Here is a 25,964-nt window from a genome sequence, read left to right as displayed (position 1 = left end):
GTGTGGCACCTAGCAGGTCCTCCAAGGATGTCAGCTGCTTTGTTCTTCCCAGCTGAAGATTTTCCAAATCTCTTTCAGCTCCTTCCCTTCCCCTCTTCTCTCCCTACCTCTTATTCCTAAATTCTCATCCTGTCGTTTCTTTTCTCCTTCCTAGCCCCCTCCCCTGTGTTCTTCCTTCTCTCCCTCCTGTCTCCTTCCCTCTCTCCATCTCCTTTCCTCTGCTTTTTTCCCATCACCTCCCATCCCTGCCCTCACTTCCCTACCCACCTCTTTTTACCCCACCCCCCACCCCACAGCACATCTTCCACACTTCTCACGTCCGACCTCTTGCCAAAACACCTAAGAACTAACTCCGGGCCCTATTGAGGTTCTGTCCGAAGATAAATGCATCCTGTGCTAAGTCAGGGAGGAGCCATTTTTCTGTTAGTCAATAACACCGCAGATTGTTCTTGTGTTCTTCAAATGGGCACCAAGAGCTTTCCTGCAACACTAGTCCCTCTGCCACGGTGTTCAGCTTCGATGAGGTCCGAACACGCTCTGTATTCCCTGCCACTCTTTGAAAGGCTCTCTGATGGCCACTGCTCTGGCTTACTCCGTCTCCCCTCCCCGTGCCTGATGACTCTACCCCTTTTTCTCACCTCATCTTGTTTCTCTCTTTTACACCATTTCGCGTGCTCCCTGTCCCTTTCCTCTTGCTTTTTATTGACAGAAGGCCCATGTTCCCCTATATTCCCAAACTGCATTTCCTCAAGCAGCTTGCGATATCTCTTCCCTGTCACTGTAAAAGCTTTTTCATCTCCATTTGGAGCCATTTGCCCCGATCATTTCTCTCTTCGGGATCATACTGATGAGCCCATGTGGTCTTTAGCTGTCAACAATTCCCAGGAAAGGAGAGCACTTACTTAAAACTTGTATTTTAACTTGGGGCCCCATCAGGGGCTGGCCAGTGCAGGAGGCGAGCCTATCAACTTGCCCGAACTGGCCCAATGCGCACCGAGACCTTTGGGAAGGAAACTGAAAAACACAGAATAGTTGAGTTTCTGTCCAAGATGGATGGCCGGAGTAGGGTAAGCAAAGATAGCTTTTCTCAAGTGATCCTTTCTCGGCACAGTTTTCTTTTTTTTTTTTTTTTTTTTTTTTTCAACGTCTTTATTTTTGGGACAGAGAGAGACAGAGCATGAATGGGGGAGGGGCAGAGAGAGAGGGAGACACAGAATCGGAAACAGGCTCCAGGCTCCGAGCCATCAGCCCAGAGCCTGACGCGGGGCTCGAACTCACGGACCGCGAGATCGTGACCTGGCTGAAGTCGGACGCTTAACCGACTGCGCCACCCAGGCGCCCCTCGGCACAGTTTTCTTTAAGGAAGAAGGAAGCAGAGTTATCAGACGACAAAACAGGAACTCCATCAGTTGTCTGGACATTTTTCCTAGGGCAGAAGAGCAGTAGGCTTGCACAAGGAGCCAACTGTTAGGAATGTAGGGATCCCAGCAACGCAGTCCCACAGAAAGGTAGTATTTGAATTTAGAATTAAAAACAAAAATGTTGGGGGCGCCTGGGTGGCTCAGTCAGTTGAGCATCCGACTTCAGCTCAGGTCAGGATCTCGCAGTTTGTGAGTTCGAGCCCTACGTCGGGCTCTGTGCTGACAGCTCAGAGCCTGGAGCCTGTTTCAGATTCTGTGTCTCCCTCTATCTGCCCCTTCCCCGCTCCTGCTCTGTCTCTGTCTCTCAAAAATGAATAAACATTAAAAAAAAAGTTTAAAAACAAAAAAAAATTTAAGGCCACCTCCTCATCTTGTGGCTTGAGGCTTAGGGGAGGGGAGGGGTTTCATGCAAATGAAACCCTGTTAATTATCCAGAAGGCCTCTTTCCTCTACAGCAGGACGTGGTACAGGTACCTTCTGATACCTTGGGCAGCTCAGGGACATCTCACCATCTAGTTTGGGTCCCCTCAAAGCAGATTCTAGAACAAGGATTCAAATGCACGCAGGGGCGCCTGGGTGGCTCAGTCAGTTAAGCGTCTGACTTCAGCTCTCAGGTCATGATCTCACGGTTCGTGGGTTGGAGCCCCGTGTTGGGCTCTGTGCTGACAGCTCAGAGCCTGGAGCCTGCCTTGGCTTCTGGGTCTCTCTCTCTCTCTCTCTCTCTCTCTCTCTCCGTGTCCCTCCCCCGCTCACAGTCATTCTCTCTCTCTCAAAAATAAATGAATACTCATTAAGAAAAATGCACGTAATTTGTTTGGGGAGTGATCCCAGGAAGCACGGATGGGGCTGGTGAGCAAGAAAGGGAAGGAAAGGAGCCAGTGGAGGGCTCATTGTCAAGTCAGACACCGCGGCGTGCAGTTTTGTTTAGTCCCTCCAGGCGGCTCTGGGACCCGACCTTCTCCCCCACTGAGAAGCAAGGAAATTGGACTATTTATCCCCACAACCCCCCTATCGATCCATCATTTGTTGAGGGCTGCTTCCAGGGCAATAACTGGCCAGCACCTCCTGCTTGCCTTCTACATGGACTGTGCATGTTTCCGCAGCTAGGAATTGTGCTCTCCTCTGCCAGCCCCCTGCAGGGGCCCAGGTGTTCATACAGGTGGCTTCTGCCTGTAGAGCTGAGCGCGAAGGGGAGGTGAGCTGCACTCCAGTAGCATCGGTGCTCGGCCAGTACCCCACGCCCCCTCGTGCTTGTGCTCTAGGCCAGAGGGGCAGCAAGGTTGTTCTTATTATAAAGGGCCAGAGAGCCAATGTTTTCGGCTTTGCAACCAGAGGTCTCCGTTGCAGCTACAACACCTTTGGACCACACAGGTTCAAACCATGCAGGTCTACTTGTGCCCAGATTTTTTTCTGTAAAGGAGCGCAGCGCGGTGGACGTATTTTCTCATCCTTGTGACTTTCTTCATGACGTTTTCTCTTTTCTAGCTTCCCTTATCGTAAGAACACGGTATGCAGTAGATACGACGTACAAAATCTGTGCGAATCCAGTTTATGCTGTCGGCAAGGCGTCTGGTCCACAGTAGGTTATTAGTAGTCAAGTTTGGGGAGGGTCAAAAGGTAGACGTGGGGTTTTGACTACACGGTAGGGGGCGACACCCCAGAACCTACCGCTGTTCCGAGGTCGAGGGTACTCAATTCTGCCCCTGTAGGAAGGGAGTAAGAGGCAGGTAAGGGAAGACTGCAGGACTGTGGGGAAATGGTGGCTGGCTGCTTGGCAGGGCTGCGGCTGTGCGGGGGAAGGCCTCCCTAAATGGTGCACCCTGGACCCCTCCCTTCCCTCACTCTCATCCCTGCCTGACAGTGTGAAAAAGTGTGTCAGCCACACCCACTGTGTACAGAAGAGGGTACGGCTGTGTTCCAGTGAAACTTCGCTGACAAAAGAGGCAGGCGGCTGTATTCGGCTCCCAGGCCATGGTTGGCCCTCCCCTGCTCTACCCGGACTGGCCTCTAAGGTCCTCAGAGATGCCATACGTCCTCCTGCCTGCCCTGTCCACGTGCTGCTCCCTGCCCCGCTCACCACCTCAGCTCCAGGAAGCCTCCCCCACGCCCTTGGCCAGAGGGATCCTCCTATCTGCCCCCCAGTGGGCCCACACACCCCGTACTGTCCTTCAGAACACTTCTCACGCTGGTAATCGCATAACGAATTGTGTAATTGGTTGTCTAATGTCTGTCTCCCTCCCCAGAACGTAAGCCCCGTCAGTTCCCAAGGCCTGTTAAGTCTACTTCCTCACCCATCTGGAGCATCTCTCACCCAGGCCTCGGCAACAGTTCTTGGCTGACTCCTGGACGTGCCACTCCTCTGCTCAAAAGCACCCGGTGCTCCCCTGGGCCTTGTGAGAGAGCATCCAAACTTATAAGCAGCCCTCATGCCTCTGCCAACCTCAGCCAACTCCCCTGGCTTCCACCATGCTGGTCTACCAGTTGTCCCTGACTTCCTCCATGAGAATGCTCCCCTTTCTGCGCTCCCCAACATCAGTGCAGGCGCTGGGCTTCCCTGAGAGACCCTTCCTTTGTCCTCTCCCAGAGCCTCGGTTAGCTGCCCGCACCTCCACGGCCTTCTGCGCTGACCCGATCTCGTGGTTCTTACACCACATTGCAAATGACTGTTTATCTGACTGTCCTCCTTATTGGACTCTGAACTCCCCGAGGCCAGGAGCCAAGAACCTAGCCCCCAGCACCCAACACCCAGCACGTCACACCGTGCCAGAGCTTAGGAGGCACTCAGTGTCCGGTGAATGACCAAAAACCCTTGGAACAGCTAAACTGTGGTTTCTTTCCAGATGACTGGCAGGGGCACTTGGGTGACCTCTGGACCACCTATTAGTTTGTGGGAGGAGCAAGGATGGACAGAGGGGGCCTGGGCTGAAAAACAGTGCTGTCTCCACCTGCTTCTTTTCTCTACTGTTTTGTGTGGGGTTTTTTGGCAGCTTTTTGGTTGTCACCAACCTCAGAAAGCCATGGTCCTGAACTTGAAGACCTCCCGCTGCCTTCCTCTCCTTCCCACAAGCCCCACACAATGACTGCATAGAAGCAATGGCTTCTGATGTCAGGGGTACAGGACATCATGCCCAGGCCCTCACCTGTGCCCTGGCTCCTGAGGCGAAGGTGCCAGCACCAGGAGAATACGGGTAGCCACCATGGGCCTCCACTTTATCTTCTCCCACATCCCTGGGCAACAGAGGGGACAGGCTGGGATTGGACTAAAATCCAGGGGCTGGAGAGGAGGGACAGGAGGCGCTCCCTGGCTTGATGAGGTCCTGGCCTTCTGCTATCATAAGAGCAGACAGACCGAAGGGACTCTGAAGGACTCGTCCCTGTCAGCCCTTTCCTCACTCAGAAAGGCCCCCTCAGGAGTTGCTTTGGTGTGGACAGCACCGGCCCCCCAGAGTGTCCAGGCGTGCACACACTCACACACACACACACACACACTCACACTCTGTCACACACACACTCACACTCTCCCCCACCTTATCTGCAGCATACATTTTCTCCTCCAGGCTCCCGGCAGCCAGCTGTACTGTCACTTTTATGATTGCAGATAATTCACATTCAAACAAACTCTGACTCACCAGAGACGCAGAAAGAAAATGCTCGTGAAGTAGGAACGCCTCAGCTCACTGTTTGCTCTCCCCTTTCCGGACATCTTTCATATCCGAAGAGGACCGTTGGGATAGGGGCTTGGCCAGCAATAGTGCAAGCCAGGGGACCACTCACGAAGGAACAGTAGGTCATTGTCACTAGGGAGTAGCCTCTCTGGACCCCAAAGGAGGCATTTCCAGTGGAACATTAGCTCTTCCATGTTCCTGGAATACCATATTCTTGGAAATGTTACTGCTTTCTACGATGAAATGCTCCATTGCTGGCCATGTGTCAGAATCACCTGGAGAGGTGGGCCAGGTGGGAGGGTAGCTTTTCGGTTTAAAGAACAAATCCCTGGCCTTTGCCAGCAAAACGTTGTCAGGCAACGGGGACTGTACTAGAAATCCCCACCTTACAGACCCTTAAATCCGACCTCTTAGCCCATCCCCACGAAATCTGAATTTCTATGGGACAAGGGACAGGACTACAGTCTTCCTTTTTTCTTCCTTGTAGCTAACACGATACTAGTTTTTCTACCTATGTGGGAACCATTGATTTGATAGATTAGTTCAAGAAGTCCCTTTAAACTCAGGTGGCTACTTGCTTCTGCATCAGGCAGGATGGAGATCATTTTGCAGTAACTCTGTCCATCTGCCACCAGTTTGGTCCGTGAAAAAATGGAGCAGAGTCCTTTCTCTAAGGATGCAAAAGCACTTTACTGTCTCTTGGGGTTAGTGTTTGAAACCTGAACGCTCAGAGTGTTTGACAATTAAGTGGCTAATTTGATTCATGTAGACCCCTGATTTTTCTTGAGGGAGGGTGAACTTGGCCAGTTTCTTGCCATCATCAGCTGAACAGAGGCCCTGTCCCAAGGAAGGGGCACCTAGAGCCCAGGGCTCCCCATGCCCGTTCTCCTACGTGAATCCTTCCCACAGAACTCTCTCCCCATCTCCCCCTGCTCCTTGTGGAGAGATCCGCAAGTCGAGACTATTGTCATGCATTCATTAAAGCCTCATTAATTATTAAAATGGTATTTATTGGGGTTTAGCAACTCTGAAATAAGATTTCATGTTTGTGGCTGTTGTGGAACGCTGGTAATTCTGTTCTTAATAATCGATTGTGATCTGTTTGACTTGGAATCGCATTTCTTATTAAACCTAAACCAAACCTTTATTTGAGACACTTAATTATCAGGGACACTAATTTGCTTCCCCTCAGGGCACCAGGGATTCTAAGTCCACATTGGGATGAGGGAATCCCACTCTGAGGACAGAGGAGAGTGCCTTCCCCGGTAGATAGGAAGGGTGATGGTTATTCATGGAGAGTACCATTTAGGGAAATAGTCCCCCAAGCTCCCATCTGCATACACGTTAACTGGCGCTTTAAGGACTGTGTTCTCATCTCATTAGAATGTCAGCACACCGTGGTGGGGTATGCGTGAAAGATACTAAGCTATCTCAGGAAGCTAACGTTGGCTCCCCATTTGGCTACTTCCAGGACCATGCTGGGTATAAAGAGGAAGGGGAGGTTCAGTGTTTTGGTGGAAAGAACACTGAGCTGTTCTTCCTTTTCTCAACTCTGTGAAGTCCTGTGTTTCTGCCCCGTGAACTTGATGAGCATGCCCTCCTAGACAAGGTACTATTCCCAAAGCCACCTGCTAGTCAGGGCTCTGCTGCCTGTGGACAGGTCTGAGGTCCACCAATGCCAGCCCACCTGCTGACTCACACAGCACAGCACAGTAGAATGAGCACAGGCTTCACAGGAAGATGGGGGTTCAAATCCCAGAGCCGATGCTCATTATCTGTGTCTCCTGGAGATATTTACTATCCCTTGGAGCTTTGGACCCCATATCTCTGAAATGGCTGTGACAGTAACTACCTTGCAGGATATTTGTGAGGATTAAAGGTAATGAATGTGAAATGCTTGCATAGTAGCATGGTGCTTGGCATACAGAAGGTGCTCAATGAAGGTACCTACCTATCATCGCCTATGCTCATGCCCATTGTCCCACTGCCCCCCTTCTTCAGCCAGGACCTGTGTGGGCTTTTGTATTAGTTTTCTGGGGTTTCCATAAGAAAACATCACAGACTGGGTGGCTTACACAAGAGAAATTTCTTCTCTCAGAGTTCTGGAGGCTAGAATTCTGAAGTTGGTTTCTTCTGAGGCCTCCCTCCTTGTCTTGAAGTTGGCCATCTTTTCCCTGTGCCTTCACATGGTCTTCCCTCTGTGGGTGTCTGTGTCCTCTTTTTTTTTTTTTAAGAGAGAGAGAGGGAGAGCACAAACAAGGGTGGGGCTGAGGGAGAGGGAGAGAGAGAATCCCAAGCAGGCTCCGCGCTGTCAGCACAGAGCCCGATGCAGGACTCAGTCTCACAAGCAGTGAGATCATAAACTGAGCCAAAATCAAGAATGGGATGCTTAGCCAACTGAGCCACTCAGATGCTCCTGTGTCCTCTTCTTATAAGGACATCAGTAGGATTGGATTAGAACGCTCCCTAATGGCTTCATTTTAACATAATCACCTCTTCAAAGACTCTCTCTAAATACAGTCACGTTCTGAAGCCCTGGAGGTTTGGACTTCAGCACATCGATTTTGGGTGACACAATTCAGCCCATAACAGATCCTATCACCACACAACCACTCATTGTCTGGACTTGATCCAGTTAGCTGTGAACTCTGCCTTTTCTGCTTGACCGTCCTTCTGCCATAGGACCTTTCCTTCCACTCTCTACTCCCCCTAGACAAGAGATGGGCCTGACTGGAATCAAGTTCCACTTGGGATGGAGTATTGATCCAGCCAAATAGTCAAATCAGAGGCATATTATGGAGAGATTTTTGGATACCAGGAAAAGGACGTGGAACTACTCTAATAATCTCATGGTCCTTTTGCTTAAGGATAATAAAACACACTTCCTAAAGTGGCTGACAGTATTAAATGAAATAAGTAAAGAGTGTAACCCAGTGCCCAATGCAATGTAGGCATTCAAATATTGCTATCCTTCTCTCTTGACCAGAAGGGATATGCTGAATATAGTGTTAAAGGAAGATCCATCTGGCCATGATGACACAGGGCTGTACCCGGGTGGGGACAGAAACTATTGGATTAACATGGATCAGGGCAGTCACTGTGGGATAAAGAAGAAGAAACATTCAAGAGACACCTGAAGGAGAAACACCGAATATAGGGGCATAGGGGCAGTTTGGAGATAAGGAGGGGAGAATGAAAAAGAAAGGGAGAGCTCAGAGTTGATCCCACGGTCTTAGACCTGGCTTAGTGGAGAGTGGTGCATTTGACAGAAAGCTGGAGGGGGGACGGGGGGAAGGGTGTTGATGAAGTCCACAGAGGTCGTGCTGAATGTGAGGGGACACCCTGGAGGCACTAGAGAAATGAGGGAGGCGGTCTGCAGCCATCTGCTGAGATTGTCGCTTTTGGCTCTTCTGTCCCGGGTGCCTCTCCTGGACCCTTGAACCACATGCCTTCCCGACCATAGGAGGCCCACCTGGGAGCTGCAGCTTGCTAATTAAGCTGTTGTTACTGATGGTGATGACTCTGGTCTTGTGTGCCCTGGGCCAGGGTTGGAGACCTGAGATAAAGGACCCCATTTCCAGCCCTCCCCTCCAGTGGTTCTCTTTAAAAAGAAAATAGGGTATTCACAGCTGAATTACAGATCTGTTTTCCCCATTTTCCAGGAGGAAAACAAATAGAATTCCTAAGCAGGAGTGTTTTTCTAGCTAAATGCCCTTGGTGAGTAGGACATTGTTATTCCAATATTGTTTATTTCAGACTTTCCAGGCCTTCTCAGATGCTTGACTTCACACACTCATTTTGCCTGCTTTAGTGGCAATTTAACATTGTAAACTGCCAGGAATAAAAGGGAAGAGGTACAGGCAGATGAGTTTTCAGGCGGCATGAATATTTTCTGACTCCCTGGCCAGGGATTTCTTTCGCATGTGAAAAGTCGGTTGAAGAGAGAGACAGTTTATTTCTTGATCGTCAATGACACACGGGTACTTTAAGACCTGTGGCAATCATCACCTTATTCAGGAACACCTTACTAGAGGTCCATCAATCTCCTGGCTTACTTTCCACTTACCAGACCAAGCTACCCCATCTAATATTGCAGGTGAGTGAACAGGCAGGAGAATGAATGAGTATGGATGGCCCATGAAAAGAGAACTATTTTCCCAGAGGAGGCCAGGAGAGGGAGGTTTTGGCTCGGGGTGGAAGGGTTCCAGGGAAGCAAGAAAAGCTAATCACAGTGACCAAGAGGAAGAGTTTAAGAACAACTATTGAAAGGCATTTCTCTACTCAGGGAGAAATGATCCAGGGAAAGGGAAACTTTCTAAAGAAGTGCTGCAAAGAGTCTATGGAAGAAAAGAGTGGGTTAGAATAGAATGAAATGGAGGCATTATATCTGGGGCTGGCAACAAAGGCTGAGAACCCTAGACACTGGCTCCGAGAGCAAACTGAATCCCAGAGGAAATGCAGGCTGAAATAGCTGAGAAGCAGGCTTTAGGTACTGGCTGCCAGTAGAGAGAGATCAAGGGAACAAAACAGCACAGAAATAGACTCACATGTACATGTGGGGAGATAGCCTATGATAAAGGGGTGTTGCAAAGCAGGGGGGCGGGGAGATCAATTAATAAATGCTCTTGGGCAAGTAGCAGATAATTGGAAGAAAAAGATTAAATAGGATCTCCTCCTCACTCCTTATACCAAAACAAATCCCACCTGGATGAAGGATAGACAAAACCATAAAACAGGAGAAAAAGTAAATGTATCGTGTGTGTGTGTGTGTGTGTGTGTGTGTGTGTTTATGCACAAAGTCAAAGGCTAAAAAAATCATCTGTGAAAATATATCTGTAACACAAATGACGAAGGGCTAGTTTCTTTCATTTTGTCATCCGAGAGTTCTTACTATTCAATAAGGAGAAAGAGTTCTTAAAATTCAATAAAGTAAAAAGTTCTTAGGAGCCAGTAGAAAAAATGGACAAAGGACATTCGCCGAGAAAGAAAAAAAATAGCTAATAAACATATCAAAACATGAAGCACTTCAACCGTCATTGAAGAAATGCAAACTAAAACACAGCTGATTTTTCAAAAATCTGTCAGACAAGAAAAGATTAAAAGTTTGATTATATCCTCATAACCCTTATGGGCAAGGGTATAGAGAATCTGGCTCGTTCATACATTTTTGGTGGAAATACAAAATGTGGTAGGACACCTTTGGAGGATAATTTGGCAATAGCCATCAAAATTTTAAATTCACACTTTGTTCAATGAGAATTTTAGGTTTAGGAATTTAACCTAGAGATATCTATTTACACATATGCACAAATACACATGTATAGGGTGTCCATTGCTCTGTCCCTGCAAGGGACTAGATATAATGAATATGCCCCTTCTTATGATACTAGTTTTATAAAGTTATAATATAGCTAATCGACGAATTAGTAGATAGGTATTAAAATGAGTAGAATTCATCAACGTTTCAGTTTTCTATTTCTGTGTAACCTGCCACCCCAAACATAGTAGCTTAAGACAAAAGCTACTGTTCACTGGCTTTAATGGCTCTGTGGCATGACTGGGTTCGGTCCGTCCAGTGGTGGTTCATTGCCTCTGTCCAGTATCGCCTGGGGTGCAGCAGTCATCTGAAGGCTCGACTGGGCTGGAAGGCCCCAATGGATCACGCTCATGGCAGGCAGTCGGTGCTGCAACTTGAGCTCAGCTTGTGCTGTTGGCCAGTTGCCTCAGTTCTCCTCCTTGGGTCTCTCTATGTGATGTAGCTCTCACAGCATGGTGGCCCGGTTCCAAGGGAAGCACTACACACACCTGAAAGCAGAAACAGCAGTGATACTGTGAAGGTTATGTTTCTGAAGCAGTACGTCTCTTTCTCCATGTTCTGTGGAAGAAGTGGCAAAATCTTTGTGGCCATCTGTAATCCTCTCCGGTGTGTTTTCCATGTATACACATACACACACATCTACATGTACACCCACATCTACATCTACATATAGATATGTAGATGTGTGTGTGTGTGTGTGTGTGTGTGTGTGTACGCATGTAGGTGCATTGCTGTATGTAAATTTATAGAATGATGCACAAGAAACTGGTTATAATTTTGGCCTCGGTGAAAAAGGACTGACCTCTTTGTACCGTTGTATTCTTCCTATCTTCCAAGGGGTTGGGTGATCATTTATGGAGGCAGAAAACTGAGCTGTCATAGAGGACGGAGACTTTTGTCCCAGGGGCATGGTTTGAGGAACAGAATAGTATTTCCCTGAATGCTTTCTTTTGGGGGACCCTTGGCTTGTTTCGTCCTGAATTTTAATGTTTTCTGAGGTAAACTTTGGGACTGGTGTAGGTGATGGGGCCAAAATGCAGACGTCCAGTCATGGAAGCCCAGGTGTCAGGAACGACTCAGGCTTCCCTTCTTAGCCCCAGCTTGTGGAAATGAAGACATCTTACAATAAAGTGCCATCTGTCTATAGAGAGTAAGCCCGATACACACATGTGCACACACACGCAGATGGGACGGCCTCCTAGAGGAAGACGCTGTAGAGCCACGGCCCCGTGGCTGAAGTTGTTCTCTGCTGAGATCTCTCGGCCAGGTCGTCTAAGTAAGCAGACCCTGAGCCCCAGTCCACTGGGGACTGTCCCCTGCGGTCCTTTCCAAGCCTGTGTCCTGACGGTGCTATTTCTTCCTGCCGCCCCCCGCCCTTCCTCCACCCTCCACCTCTTCCTAGCTGTCATTCTGTGCTGCTGGGCTCATTTGGTTCTGCAGTTAAACGAGACCATCGTAGACATGCGCACACGTGTGTGTGCTATGTGAGTACATGGCTCACAGCTGTATGGGTGTGTACAGATTTGTGGGTGTGCGCAGGACTGTGTGACAGTTTTCTGGGCCTGCATATGAAGGAGCAGATGCTAAGAGACCCATGTAAAGTGCGCAAATATGTGACTATCGAGTCATATCTAATTGCACCTGTGTGGGGTCGATGGGGGGAGGGAGGAATGAGTCTGGTGGCCATCTCTCTGGAAAAACAGGCCTGGCAGTTCTAGAAAATTGGTCCAAACGATCTGACCGCTCCATTTCTTCTTCTTTTTTGAGAAAGGGGAATGAAGCAAAGAACACGGATGCCCCCAGCACAGCCACTGCCGACACTGGTTCCTGAGTGAGAGTCATGATCCGTGTTATGGGAGGAATCCCAAGACAAGGATGACAGGGCCAAGGGAGAAGGATTCTCCCACGTTCAGCAAGAGCTTCCTTACCCCTTCCTTCCCATGGAGAGACAGGGCTTGGGGGCAGGCCACTGGACCAGACCCCGGACTCCTGGCTCCACGCTACCCGATACTGTCTTTTGCTGAGTGGATGGTCTTGCGGGAGGGGGCGCCTGGGTGGCTCCACTGGTTGTGTCCGACTCTTGATTCCGGCTCAGGTCATGATCTCACCGTCTGTGAGTTCGAGCCCCGCATCGGGCTCTGTGCTGACAGTGTGGGATCTGCTTAGGATTCTTTTTCTCTCCCTGTCTCTCTGTCCCTCCCCTGCTCTCACTCTCTGTCTCCAAATAAATAAACAACAAAACAAAAAGGAGCATGGTGTTGAGAATCAGCCAGCCCTGTGTTCAGATGACAGCTCCGTCACTCCCTATCTGACCAACATGAGAGAAGTTGCCTAATCTCTCTGGCCTCAGTTTTCTCATCAGTAACATGGAAGTGAGGTAATAACAGTACCTACCTTGCAGGCTGTAGAAGGGGGTGAAATGTAAAATGCTTACTACGGAACTTCGGCTCAGGTCACGATCTCATGGTTCGTGAGTTCAAGCCCCGCGTCGGGCTCTGTGCTGACAGCTCAGAGCCTGGAGCCTGCTTCTGCTTCTGTGTCTCTCTCTCTCTCTCTGCCCCTCCCCTGCTCATGCTGTCTCTCTCTGTCTCAAAAATAAATAAAACATTAAAAAATATTTTTAAAAAATGCTTACTATGGAGCCTGACACAAAACAGGTAAGGACGCTGCTGCTCACAATGATTTTGTTTGCTCCTCACAAGAGCCCTGTGAGCAAAGCTGCTGCACAGCACAGCTCTCTGGAGCTCCAGTCATCCGTAGTCTGTGCAACTGGCAACCTCTGGCCTTGTGCAGTACGCGGCCTGCACAACCATCCATGGTGGCCTGGCCTGGGAGGTAGGCCAGACAAGGTAAATAGGCAGGAAGTGGCACAGCTGGAATGAATCCAGGCCTCCCGGCCTTTTAGAGCAGTTCCCACTCTGCCCCAGCTGCCAGGGGCCTGACCAGTAGTCATAGTTCAGAGAATATGCCATCCATAGCCCTCCTCACTTTGGTTCACACTCACCCTGCACCATCCTTCACACCACCCCGAAAATAAACAGGCTCGTCAAGAGGAAAAGCAGCAATCGTCCATCAGGCGTTCCAGCCAGAATAAAAGATCGCAGCTGGCATGACCCTTCATGAGCAAGGCAGAACTGGGCCTTGTTTCCTCCTGCAGGCTGTCCCCTCCTGGGGATAGATTGGGCCCAGATGGCCCCCAGTTCCATCAGCCCCCTTCGGGGGACGACACGCTCCCTGTGAGGCAGCACACACACATCGCCGAGTGCCCGCCTTCTAGGACGAGCATCTTTGGCGCATGTGGAGACACAATGGGGCACACCCAAGGGGCCTGGCAGAGAGGGCCGCATCCGCTCCTGGGGGCAGGATGAGGCGGGGAATCCGACAGCCTTCAAGAACACAAGTGTTTTTCATCTGGCAGCCATGGGTGTTTTGTTTTGCTCTGCTTTGCTCTGGAAAGTGTCCACGGAGGCCGTAGGACGCTGCTGAGAGAGGAGCCAGTGAGAGTGCAGGGCTGAGGCTCCCGTTCCCTCCAGCTCCCTGGAGCCAGCCTATCAGAGGAAGCTGTCTGTCTGGGCACCGATGCCCACCGCCCTTGGACTTCACATGAAGGTGTGACATGCCCAATAATGATCATAGTAATCACAATGTCATACCCCTGTGAATTCCTGTGCACTTTTCAAGGAGATCTTGCTTGCCTTCATTTGTTTTCACTGCAAGTACAAGCTTGTACAACTACCTGTCACTACCATCAGTAGGCTACACTCCGTATGGCGAGCCCCATGCTAGGCATTTTTCATGCATCATCACCTAATTCTCACAACAGACCTAGGATGTAGGTACTCTTCTCCCCCATTTCACAGATGAGGATCTCACTGGGAAACTTAGTTGGGGAACCCGTGGAGGCTTACCCAAGATCATATAGCTGGTTAGTGGCAGAGCCCAGGTTCAAAATCAGGTATCTTTTTTTAAATATTTATTTCTGGGAGATCACAAGCAGGGAGGGGCAGAGAGATGGGGACAGAAGACTGAAGCCGGCTCTGCACTGACAGCAGTGAGCCCGGGATGGGGCTTGAACTCACAACCCGCGAGATCATGACCTGGGCCAAAGTTGGATGCTCAACCAACTGAACCACCCAGGCGCCTCTCAAAGTCAGAGACCTTTGACTCCACGCCCACACCAACAAACATCATGCTTTACTAATAAGTTAAGTAGGGAGGTATGTTATGACCTTGTTATAAACAAAGAAATGGAGGCCTAACACATGTTAAAGAACTTGCCCAAGACCACAAAGCAAATTGATGATGGCTCTAGAACCCTGGACCTGGCCCACACTGACAAATCTAAGGGTCTTAACAAAATAAATTAAAAAAGAAAAAAAAAAAACTAAGAATCTTTTATGACACCTTCATAGAATGTTTGCCTTCCCTCCTTATAGTGTAGGCCAGCAAAGTCTTGTTCAAACTCTCCCAGTAAGGATGGGGATTGGCTGTTCCCAGGCTGGGAGCGGACTCCAGGACTCCTTGTGGGAGCTTCCCTGGGGTGGGTGGGGTACCAGCTCATCTCCTCTGCCTTCTGCCTTTCCATCTCCCTCTTCTCTCAAAAAGGGAGTTCTGCAGTCTTCTGCTCCCCTTTGCTCGTTAGCACGCTGCAGGGGTTCCTGAGCACAACAGGAGAAAAGCTGCTTTTAAAGATAGCCAACCTAATGACTTTCCGAGGAGTCTCCGCTTCAACATGGCTGGCTGCAGGATGGTAGGTTGCAAGCTCAAAGCCACCAAGGAGAAAGGGCCATTGATTCAGAGCGTTTATGCCCTGCTGCCTCCCTCTTGCTTCTCTTGGATGTCCTTCTGTAGCAGTGGGAACACAATCGCCACTGCCTCTCCCACCATGACACAGAACCTAGGGGGCTCAGTGTTTCAGCATGGCATGTTACATTGCAATGGGTGCATAGACCAATCATTTGTGACATCAGCTCATCTAGGGATTCGTCATTGGGGGAGGAGGGTCCTCACGCGTGCAAACATACATACACACCAATCTGATCGTGCAGTTCATTTATTGTCAAAGAGACTGTGTTACTCAGAAATGAACCTTGGTGTTGGGAAGTGATTGAAATACATTGAGATAATTTCTCTGTAGCTACTGTGTTCAAATGGACCTTTCATGACAATACAGTGTGGTTTTTGCAAAGAGACACTGACATATGCCCAGGCTTTCAGAAGCTATTTTGGGATGAATGGACTGCTGGGCTGGCTTTTGTGGGTTCTCGTTAAATGAAATGAATCTGGAGGCCTTAATTCTGGGCTTTGTCTACATGACCGGACACAAAGCAAGGAGTTGCTGGCAGGGTTGAGACAGGAGCTGGGTTTAAAAGGATGGAGCTCATTAGCCCAACGCTGCCGAGGAGGGTGTGGGGATAAATGTCCTGCCTGTAAAGAAGATCTCAGGGTGATATTAGCCCACCACAAATGAAGGCCTGTTGGATATCGTGGGGCAGGGATGGGGGTCGCAGGAGAAAAGATTGAAAGTGCTGAATGGTGGGATGAACCTCCCAGAGAGACAATACCTGCCCCCCCCCCACTGGGGTTCCCACCTGCTTCTTGGGACCAGTTCCCCAACCCTCTGAGAATGGTGCCCACTGGCTCCCCTCTGGGACAGGGTCTAGCCAGGGAGGGATTTGCCCTGGCAAGAAGGACAGCACAGCTCAGTGTTGTCCAGGAACACAGAGAGAAGTTGGTAGAAGGAGATTATGGTACATGTAGCGTAGTGTGGTAACCGTGATTAGCTTTCCAGCCCCCTGCCTGTACTGGGTTCTTAGGAAGAAAGGGGCCATATGGAAGGAAGAACAACCCAAAGGGAAGAGTAAAAGGGGCTAAGGAGACAAGGCTGCTCTGGTAGGCAGCCTCCCAACAGCTCTACACAAGTGGTAAGATGGGTTTCCCTCTCGGAAGTGTAAGCATTCCCAAGCTCATGTGACATATTCTGCTGACCCAGGGAGCTGGAAGAGGAGGATTGGAAGCGATCATGGTTGTAACCTGTATCCTTTAATTATAACCACAAAAGGGTGTGGGTTTGGGGCGCTCGGTGGGCAAGTGTAGGACCTTGGATTTAAGATGTCAACTTTGAGTTCAGTCCTCCAGGAGTGATGCCTTTGGCATGTGGTTCTTTATACAACATTCATTCATTCTGCAGACACCTCCTGAGTAGCTGGCGTGTGTTCGGCACCGTGTCGGGGCTGTAGGATGCAGTGATAAACAAATCAGACATTTTCCCTGCCCTTGAGGAGTTCCCAGCCTGGGGACAGATGCGGATACGTAATTTATTACAATTCCATAGCATACAGTAACAAATTATTTTTTAAAAGGGCAGAACAAGATATGGTGACAGTAACTGACTATTCGATGGGGGATGATCTAGGAAGTTTTAACAGAAGAGACTTTTGAGCTGGTGTTTGAGGATAAGTAGGAGCTAGTAAGAAAGAGAGGAAACGTAGGTAATCCTGACACAAGGGAGCACGTACAGAATATCTAAGGCAAGAAAGAACAAGGCAGTAGCAAGAAGTCAGAGGTGCGCAGAGGCTGTGACATTCTTTCCTGGCACTGTTCATCCACCAAGAAGGGAAGGCAGCAGCCAACAAGCAGCCTTTGAGCGATGCTTGAAAGCCTTTCATATCCAGGATTTCATTTGCTTCTCCAAACAGCCTGGTGGGTATTAGCCCCATTCTACAGATGAGTGATGAGGTTGGGATTCAACACAACTTGTTGGAGGGGAGGGAGCCACCAACATTCAGTCTTCTCCCGCCAGAGTTGGTGTGGAGCATGAGGGCAAGAGGAAGGAGGGGTGGAGGAGCGAATTGGCCATGCTATTCTTTCCATTGGTCCTAAAAGGAAATGAACTCCGCCTCATCTGGGATCAATGGCTCCAAATTATCAAACATAATTTGTAAACCTTAGAAACTGAGGTGGATAGGGAATATTAAGATGTCTCTGCACCCAGGGACGCCAGGGTAACTCAGTTGGCTAAGCATCCGGCTCTTGATTTTGGCTCAGGTCATGATCTCATGGTTCGTGACATCAAGCCCTGCGTCAGGTTTTGCGTTGACAACATGGAGCCTGCTTGGGGTTCTCTCCCTCTCTCTGCTCTTCCCCGCTCGTACATTCTCTCTGTCTCCCTCTCTCCCAAAATAAATAAGTAAACATTTAAAAGAAAGATGTCCACTGAGAACAAACTGAGTGTTGATGGGAGCGGGAGGAGGGGAAAGTGGGTGATGGGCATTGAGGAGGGCACCTGTTGGGATGAGCACTGGGTGTTGTATGAAAACCAATTTGACAATAAATTATATTAAAAACTAACTAAATAAATAAATAATTTGTAAATAAATAAATAAATAAATAAATAAATAAAAGCTGTCTCTGCAGCCATCCTACCACCTCAAAGCATGCTGGAGAGTCCTGAGAGCCTTGCAGGGAAGTGATTCCTATCAGTGCAGCAGCTGTCCCTGGTGGGGCCACTCTGTTGGTGTTCATCATATCACTATCCTTCCTGTTATCCAAGCTCAAAACCTTGGAAGTCAAATGTAACCGCTCCCTTCCTCCTGCACAACAATGAATTTTCAATAGCGCTGACATCCATCCATTCCCTTCCATTTCCATGACTCCCATGCTGCTTGAGACCTTTAACTCATCAACAGGCTTCTCTGAGTCCACTTCTGTCCCTTTCTCCTAGTGCAGTCTATCCCGTGTAACACCAGAAGAGCCCATGATCGTGATCTAACGCAGAATTTTGGCCACTTCACTTCGCCATTCAAAACCGCCGTAGCATAACATAAGCGCTCAGTAAATGGGTGAATGAAATAGACTTGAATGAGTGTCTATACCACCTATGCATTAAATGCAGATCCCTCCATCTGCATGCACACACTCCAACAACCGGGTCTCAAGCTACTTTTTCAGCCTTATCTTCAACTACTCACTCACACTTGGCCTGCTCCACAGATAATTGGGACATTGCTTTTCCCCCGAGAGGAGCTTGTACTTTTCCATTCTACTTTGATGGTGGCCGGTCCTGAAAAGAAATCCCCTCCTCACTCTATCCTCGCCCATCTCTCTGTGGCAAAGTGCCTCCCATCTGTCAAGACCCTTGTGGGATGTTCCTCCACAGGTCATAGAAGGCCATTCCAAAAAGATGTGTGCATCCCTCTGTGTGTTTAAGAAACAAGGAGAGAAGCACATTACGTTACTTCTCAGGTCACAAATCGTTTCGGTTCTCTGAATCTCATTTGTATTCATCTGTTCAAAAATAGTGGTATTGACTGTCCCTTATCTCACAAAATTGCCAGGAAGATCCAATGAGATCATGTATGGGAAGGTATTTAGCAAATGATTATCTGGAGCCAAGCATTAATAGTTACTATTCACTTATTATAATTATTAGTATACATACATTTTTCTCTTCCTGATTAGCCCAAGATCTGCACTAACCACTAGCCACATATGGCCAATGAGCACTTGAAATGTGGCTAGTCCAAACTGAGATGTGCTGTAAGTATGAATTTACCTACCAGATTTTAAAGACTTCCCACCAAGGGGTGCCTGGATGGCTCAGTTGGCTAAGCATCTGACTTCAACTCAGGCCATGATCTCATGGTTCGCCAGGTTTGAGCCCGCATCGGGCTCTCCACTGACAGCATGGAGACTGCTTTGGATTCTCTGTCTCCCTTTCTCTCTGCCCCTCCCCTACTCACACACTCTCTCTCTCTTTCCAAAATAAATACACACTTAAAAAAATAACAATAGAAAATAAAGACTTCCTACCAAAAAAACAAGTAAAATATCCAATTAGCAATCTAATTAATAACTTTCCTGAGGATCGCATGTTGAACTAATAATATTTTGGGTACCTTCATTTAAATGAACCATACTATTGAAGTAAACTTCACGGTTTTCTTTTGCACGCCATGTGGACACTAGGAAATTTCCAATGACATATGTAACTCGTTAGCTTTCTTTTGGACATCGCTGCCCTAGAGAATTGGAAGTGTGTTGTATTATATCCTAGAGTACCTTGTGGGAATACCATCTGTCCTTGTTGGATGGATTATGGTGTGAGTACACTCTTTTCTTCATCCACTCAGGAGGCTTGGAGGTGATATTAGACTGTGTGAGGACGGGTTGGGTGCAGGGACTCTGACTCTGCCATCACCTCCTCTGCAGTCTCCTGTCTGTATGTGGCAACAAGTTACGCTCCGGTGGTGCCCACCATCACCACTACACCTCCTGGTGCTCAGAAGGCACAGGGCAATGGCCTCACTTCCCCTTTTTCCTGGCCTGCTCCCCTGCCAACTGCCGTTCCCATGGTTAAGGGGTCCCACATATTGGAAGGGGAGGGGAGGTGAATTAGGGTGGGATTTTTCACGTGAAAGCGAAACTCCCTATTGAATCACCTGCAGGCACCTCTCTTCCCCAGAGTAACATCTTGAGATCAAGGTCCCCTGGCTTCCCTGTCTACGCAGCAGGACACGGGAAGCACTTTCCCTCCTGCATACAAAGAGGCGGTGACTTGGGCGGGAAACCTGGAGCCTTTCCTGCTAGGGAACATGATGAGGCCACCTGTCTTCTCTGGGAGTCACTGCCAGAGCAGGATGAGAAGCCAAAGGCAGTTGGAGTCCCTGAGACACTGGACGGCGACACCGGGCAGCACTCCCCAGGCCCGCCACAGGCCACAGACATTGCCAATCTTTTCCCGCCTCTCCGACTCACTTTTCCCCTTCCATTTGGATTCCTCATCCTCCTCAGGCAGCAGAACCTTGGCTTTGCCACTGTGATGCAGTAAAGGGACAGCCCTGAGCAGGTGCCTTGACGGCCTGCCACCTTCAGGACACACGGGCCAGTGTCTCCGTGAAGGAGCGTCACCACCAGGCCCTGCTAGCGGCTGCCAGTAGTGACCTGTCATCTCCCCGCGGCTGACCCACCAAGACAAGCCTGCAGATGACAATACCCAAAGTGGGGGGACCCTGTGGCCCTGCCTCTTTTTGACTCCGTAATAGCATTTGAAGAGATTATATGACTTTTTAAAATAGAGTCTTAGCAGGCCTGGGAGAGGGATTTGTCTCTCCTGAGTGTCTTTTCTTCAGGATATGTGTCAGAAGGACTCTTAAATCTTCAAAAAACCTTCATCTCTCCGTGAGATGAGAACGTGGTAGCAGGAAGGCACAGTAAAAAACCCTGCTGATAGACAGATGGAATGGTGTAATTATACGCAGGAGGGAGAGAGAGCGCGTTTGCTGAAATTATTAGTGTGGGCAGACAATTAGAGGCTTTTCCAGAAGATTACACTTTTCCCTCCCATCTGCGCTCCATTTAGGAGTTTTTACATTCACAATGCTATTTCCTCCTCAGCTGTGCCATTTGCCATTTTGCCCAAATTATTATTGTGCTTGACTTTGCATTGGTTCAGACTTCCCCGGCATCCCGTCTTCTCTTCTTGGCACTTGGCCGCTCTCTGAGCCTGCTCCCGCTCTCCTTCTCGGCCTTCCAGGCTCTTTTGCCCTTCGCCCTCCCCCTCTTCCTACGTCTCTTGCCCCCCAACTTGAAACTTGAAACGTCTACCAAAAGTATGGCTGCTCGCTGGGAGGCTGAGTAGGATGTGATCTGCTGTGAAATAAGAAAAGATGATCAAGGCAGTCTGTAGCACCGCTTTCTGCCCCTGGGACCCGCTCTGAAGCCGTAGAAGAGGCTGAGTCCCCAGGAATAAGCATTTAGCATCTGTGGTTTGGAGGGGGAGTAAAGAACCAGTGTTCTCTTTCCGTCCAGTTTCACCTGAGTTCAGGCCACAGGATGGGTCCGAATCTTCTGACCTCTTATGGGCGCTAGACTCCAGCACCTCATTCATACTCCCTATTCATTCATTCATGCCTTCATTCAACACAAAGGCATTGAATATCTATCTATGGTGTCCAGATCTTTGAACTTAATCCCCAGAGAGTGGGAAAGAAGGAATGCTTATTCCATGGCTGCTTTGAGTCAGGGCCTGTGAAAGGTACTTTGGCAAGTAGGAATTATCTTCACATTCCACCCGGGAAAAGAGGTTCTAAGACATTAGGTTACTTGCCCAGGTCAGAGACAGAGTATCACGTCCTGGATCTCTAGCTTCAGAGCAAGTGCTCTCTACCGTATACCTTTGGTCCCAGGAAAATGGAGGACATCCCTGCCTTCTAGTAACCCTGTCATCCACTGGACAAACAAGCACATAAACGATTGCAATAGTAACTAAGGAGGGCACGAGCCAGGGGAACAAAGGTCTGCAGGAGCCGGGAGGAAGGAGCGACCAAGCATTTACAAGGAGCCAGAGGAGAACGTGCTAGAACAGCAGCCTGAACGATAAGTAAAGTTTGCCAGGGAGAGAAGCAGGAAGGGGCATTCTGGACAGCAGGCATGTAAGGCAGGCGGTTGAAAGGAAGGAGCCAACGCTTCTCTTCAGTGCATTTTCTGTCCAGCCCTTTCGCATTCGTTATACCATTTAATACTCAGGGCAACCCGCAGGTAGTCCTCAGTGTCTCCACTAATGCAGGTGAAGAAATGGAAGCTCGGGAAGGGAGAGTGACTTGCTTAGAGAGGAAGGCGAACAACAGATGCACAGTCTGACTCTAGTCTACCTCCTGACCTTTGCCTCGAGAGAGCTGAAGTGTGTTTGGACAGTGGGCTCTATTTGGTGTGGCCAGCACATGGTGCAGACAGTACATGCAGGAGGAACTTCTGAGGCAGGAAGGGAGCCGGATGCCAACTCACCAAGGGCCGTATGAATGATGCAATGGGTTTGACCCATCTGTGGTGATGTGGCACCATTATGGGGTGTGGTGTGTTGATGGTGTGGTGTGTAGGTTGGCAGTAAACGACAGATATTGGGAGGATAGCCATGATGGAGAATAAGCCTGGACGTTTGAAAATCACTTGGAAGGTGGGTCGAGAGGTCAAGGTAAGAGGTGATGTGTCTGGGCGCCTGGGTGGCTCAGTCGGTTGGGAGTCCAACTTCGGCTCAGGTCATGATCTCACAGTCTGTGAGTTCAAGCCCCACATTGGACTCTGTGCTGATGGCTCAGAACCTGGAGTCTGCTTCCAATTCTGTGTCTTCCTCTCTCTCGTTCCATCCCCTGCTCTCTCTCTCTCTCTCTCTCTCTCTCTCTCTCTCCCTCTCCCCCTCTCCCCCTCTCTCTCAAAATTAAATAAGCATTAAAAAACAAGAGGTGATATGCCTGATGTAAGGCTGCGGAAGCAGCAGCAGGACTTGGTACCTGATTGGAGGTTAGGAACGAAGATTGTGTCGCAGTTGAGGACAACTCAGAAGTTACAGCCTAAGAAACTGGGTGGACGATGTTGCTGCTAACCAAGCTGGGAACTCAAGGAGGAAGAGAAGAAGGTTCGGGAAGAAAAGGGAGAAGGATGAATTAATCGAGAAGGGAGCTTTAAGCCATCAAGGCTTTCTCAGCCAAGGCATCAGAGGAGGCAGCAATGTCAAAGAAGTGGGAATGTTCCCATGAATTATAGATAATCTCATGCCTTCCCACTAAAAATAAATTACAAAACAAAGTTTTCCAGGTGACTGTACATCTGGCCACCTGCTCGAAAGTCTCCATGGGAGAAAGAGGATCCTCTCAAACCCAGAGCTCCCTCTCCCTGCTTCCTTCCCTTCTTGCAGACCCCAGCTCCCCCTTTGTAGTGCTTCGGAGCCCCAGCAACATGGAAGTCCACAGACAGGCAGACACGTGTAAACACACAAACAGACAGACCCCACGCCAAGGAATTGGCCCGGTCCTCATCAGAGTTCTGGATGACGAGTGGTGGCCAGCATTGCTGGCTAGTAAAGAATTCTGGGGCAAGGGGACCCCAATGGCTCTGGAAGGGTTTGCTGAGCCTGGAAAGATGGGGGTGCACTGGCGAGGGGTGTAGAAGGTGAAGCCTTGGGAAATGCGGGAGGGACTAATGCCAAGTTTATCAGCCAAATGGAATTCAGGCTGCCATGTGACTGAGAGACTTGGGAGGCAGAAGGAAGCAAAGCTAATCCCAGTGGCGGTGAGGTCTCTGTGCTGTGGGACCGAGAGAAGAGCAAGCACTGAGCCAGGAATCAGGAAAACTGATTGCCCTTCTAACTCAGACATTAGCTTAGTGATCTTGGACAGGTCACTTATTCTCTCAGCTCCCTCTGCCATTTTATAGCTCTGTGGTTGCTCTGATCACACAGATAGGAGCAACCCCAGAAATATCCATGCCGAGTAAGGGTCGGCACACTTTTTAGGAAGGATTTCTGGTTCTGTGGGCTCTACAAACTCATTCATAGCTAGTCATCTCTGCCTTCAGAGTGTAAAATCCACCACAGGGGCGCCTGGGTGGCTCAGTTGGTTAGGCGACCGACTTCAACTTGGGTCACGATCTCGTCGTGGTTTGTGAGTTTGAGCCCCATGTTGGGCTCTGTGCTGACAGCTCAGAGCCTGGAGCCTACTTCAGATTCTGTGTCTGCCCTTCTCTCTACCACTCCCCTGCTCACGCTCTGTGTCTCCCTGTCTCTCAATAACAAATAAACGTTAAAAAAATTTTTTTTAAAGCCACCACAGAGAGAACACAAACAAATGGGCTTGGCTGTGTTCCAATACAGCTTTATTTACAAAAACAGAGAACAGCCAGATTTGGCCATTGTTTGCTGACCCTTGACATAGAACATTCTGGGCACAGGGACCCTTGCAATCTTCCAATCAAAGCAACAGAGTGAGGGAGACTTCATCTCTTGGAGAGTCCCCAGACACACTGCACAAGTCCAAAAGAAGAGGTTATGTTGGACGTTAATCTGTCTTTTCCAGCTGGCCCTTAGAAGGCGGTTTTACATTTATCGAGCCCCTACCTTTACTAGGTAAGTCCTTCCATATATACAAAAACAAATCTCCATCATCATCAGTATTAACAACATCTCTGCATTCATGACGTCTTATACAGGCTTAAAAAAAAAGGGTGGCTCGTAGAGATTAAGTAACTGTTCTAAGATCTTATTGCTTAGGGTAGAACCAAGAGGAAATTTCAGAGAGTTGGAAAGGCACAGTACCATTCATTATCCAAAGAAGCAGATTCTTGTTTGTTTGAAGGCTGGGACACCACCCCCAAACCTGTCCCCAGACCAATTTTTCCCTGCACCCACCCAGAGCCAACAGAGGCCTGAGCAATCACTCTCCACACTTTTCCTTGCTTCCTCGGCAGTATTTTCCTTCCCCACTTCTAAAATGTCATGGAGCATGGTGCTGACACAATCAGGCAGAATCCCCAGTCCAGACAGCCCCGCAGCCAGGGGAGACACAACTCCCGCACACGCACGCTGGGATACACTGGAAAAGTGCAATTCACTTTAAATAGATCCCCATAAATAAGCAATAAAACAGGAACAGCCATTTGCAGTGAGCATTTCCAAGGTGTGATGAGCTAGGAGTTCGGACGGGGGGGAAAACAAAGAGCCTTTTTCATTATTTCCCCAACCCTGCAATTTTCTTTTACTGCCTGATGACTTTGAAAGGGAAAAAACGAGTGTGGCTCCCTTAGGGATGGAGCCAGTGCTCCCATCTCCTGCTGCAACCTGCCAAGTTCAACTTCCCGATTGTCTAAGTGCTACTTTGTGAACTATGCTTCTGTCCTTGTACATCTTTGGCCTGTGGCTGCCTCAGCCTGCCTCCCTCCACCGACCTGACCTAGGCTTCTGACCTCAGGTTTTGCATGTTCTGGGAGATGAGGTGGGCAAACAGGGGTGGGGTCCAGGGGAGGGGCAAGGACTAGGAGACTGAGACCAGAGAATCTGAGTTTTATAAAGGTGTCTCTAAAAGGTAAGAGGAGGGGGTGGAGCCCAGGCCAGGGCATCATCAGAAATGTCTTTGTTTCCTTCCTCTTTTTCTCTGATGTTAGATGTGATTCCTTGGCTAGGAGGTAACCCTGCCTCAGTTTACACTAATGAGAAAGCTACAGAGACCGTCACTGGTGGACTGTGTTTCTTTTTGGGAGCTCACCTGACTTAAAATGCTGTAGTCTAGCTATGGACATGCGTGTGCACACGCACACACACGCATGTGCCCATGTGCATGTACATGTGTCTGTGAGGGACATGACACATGCTCGCATGTTCCGTCTGTTTGGAACCATGTCTCATACCATGAGCTGTATGCTTCTGTAGCATTCTCGCATCGTCTCTCTTTCCTTGTTGACTTTTAAAGGGTTCTTCACCTCCCAGTGGGAAGTTTCCATGTTATGACTTCCCACAATGCAACCAGTCTTACCCTGTATTTCAAGCATAGCCTGCTGACAACCTCCTTTGACTCTGCTCTTCACCTTGAGTCCCAGCCACACTTAAAACCAAAAAATCAGGGGCACCTGGGGGTTCATTCAGTTAAGCATCCGACTCTTGGTTTCATCTCAGGTCATGAGCTCACGGTTCATGGGTTCAAGCCTTGCATCAGGCTCTGCAGCTGGTAGGTAGCACAGAGCCTGCTTGAGATTCTCTCTCTCCCTCTCCCTTTTCCCCTCCCCAGTTCACACCGT

At 49.1% G+C, this 25,964-nt stretch overlaps 1 protein-coding gene and 1 long non-coding RNA gene across 3 annotated transcripts in view; both read left to right on the top strand.

The window, feature by feature from the left end:
• Positions 1–3,618, top strand: part of LOC122231324 — a 34,644-nt gene extending 31,026 nt beyond the window's left edge. Inside the window, exons 3-4 of the long non-coding RNA XR_006208512.1 lie at positions 2,907–3,000; positions 3,283–3,618. This is a non-coding gene — a long non-coding RNA (uncharacterized LOC122231324). The remainder of the gene's footprint in view (positions 1–2,906; positions 3,001–3,282) is intronic.
• KIRREL3 (kirre like nephrin family adhesion molecule 3) overlaps positions 1–25,964 on the top strand; it is a 546,659-nt gene that overhangs the window by 267,679 nt on the left and 253,016 nt on the right. The window lies entirely within an intron of this gene.

The sequence above is a fragment of the Panthera tigris genome, chromosome D1 (assembly GCF_018350195.1).
Source record: "Panthera tigris isolate Pti1 chromosome D1, P.tigris_Pti1_mat1.1, whole genome shotgun sequence".
NCBI classification, from domain to species: domain Eukaryota; kingdom Metazoa; phylum Chordata; class Mammalia; order Carnivora; family Felidae; genus Panthera; species Panthera tigris.
This window is presented reverse-complemented; position numbering and strand designations above follow the sequence as displayed.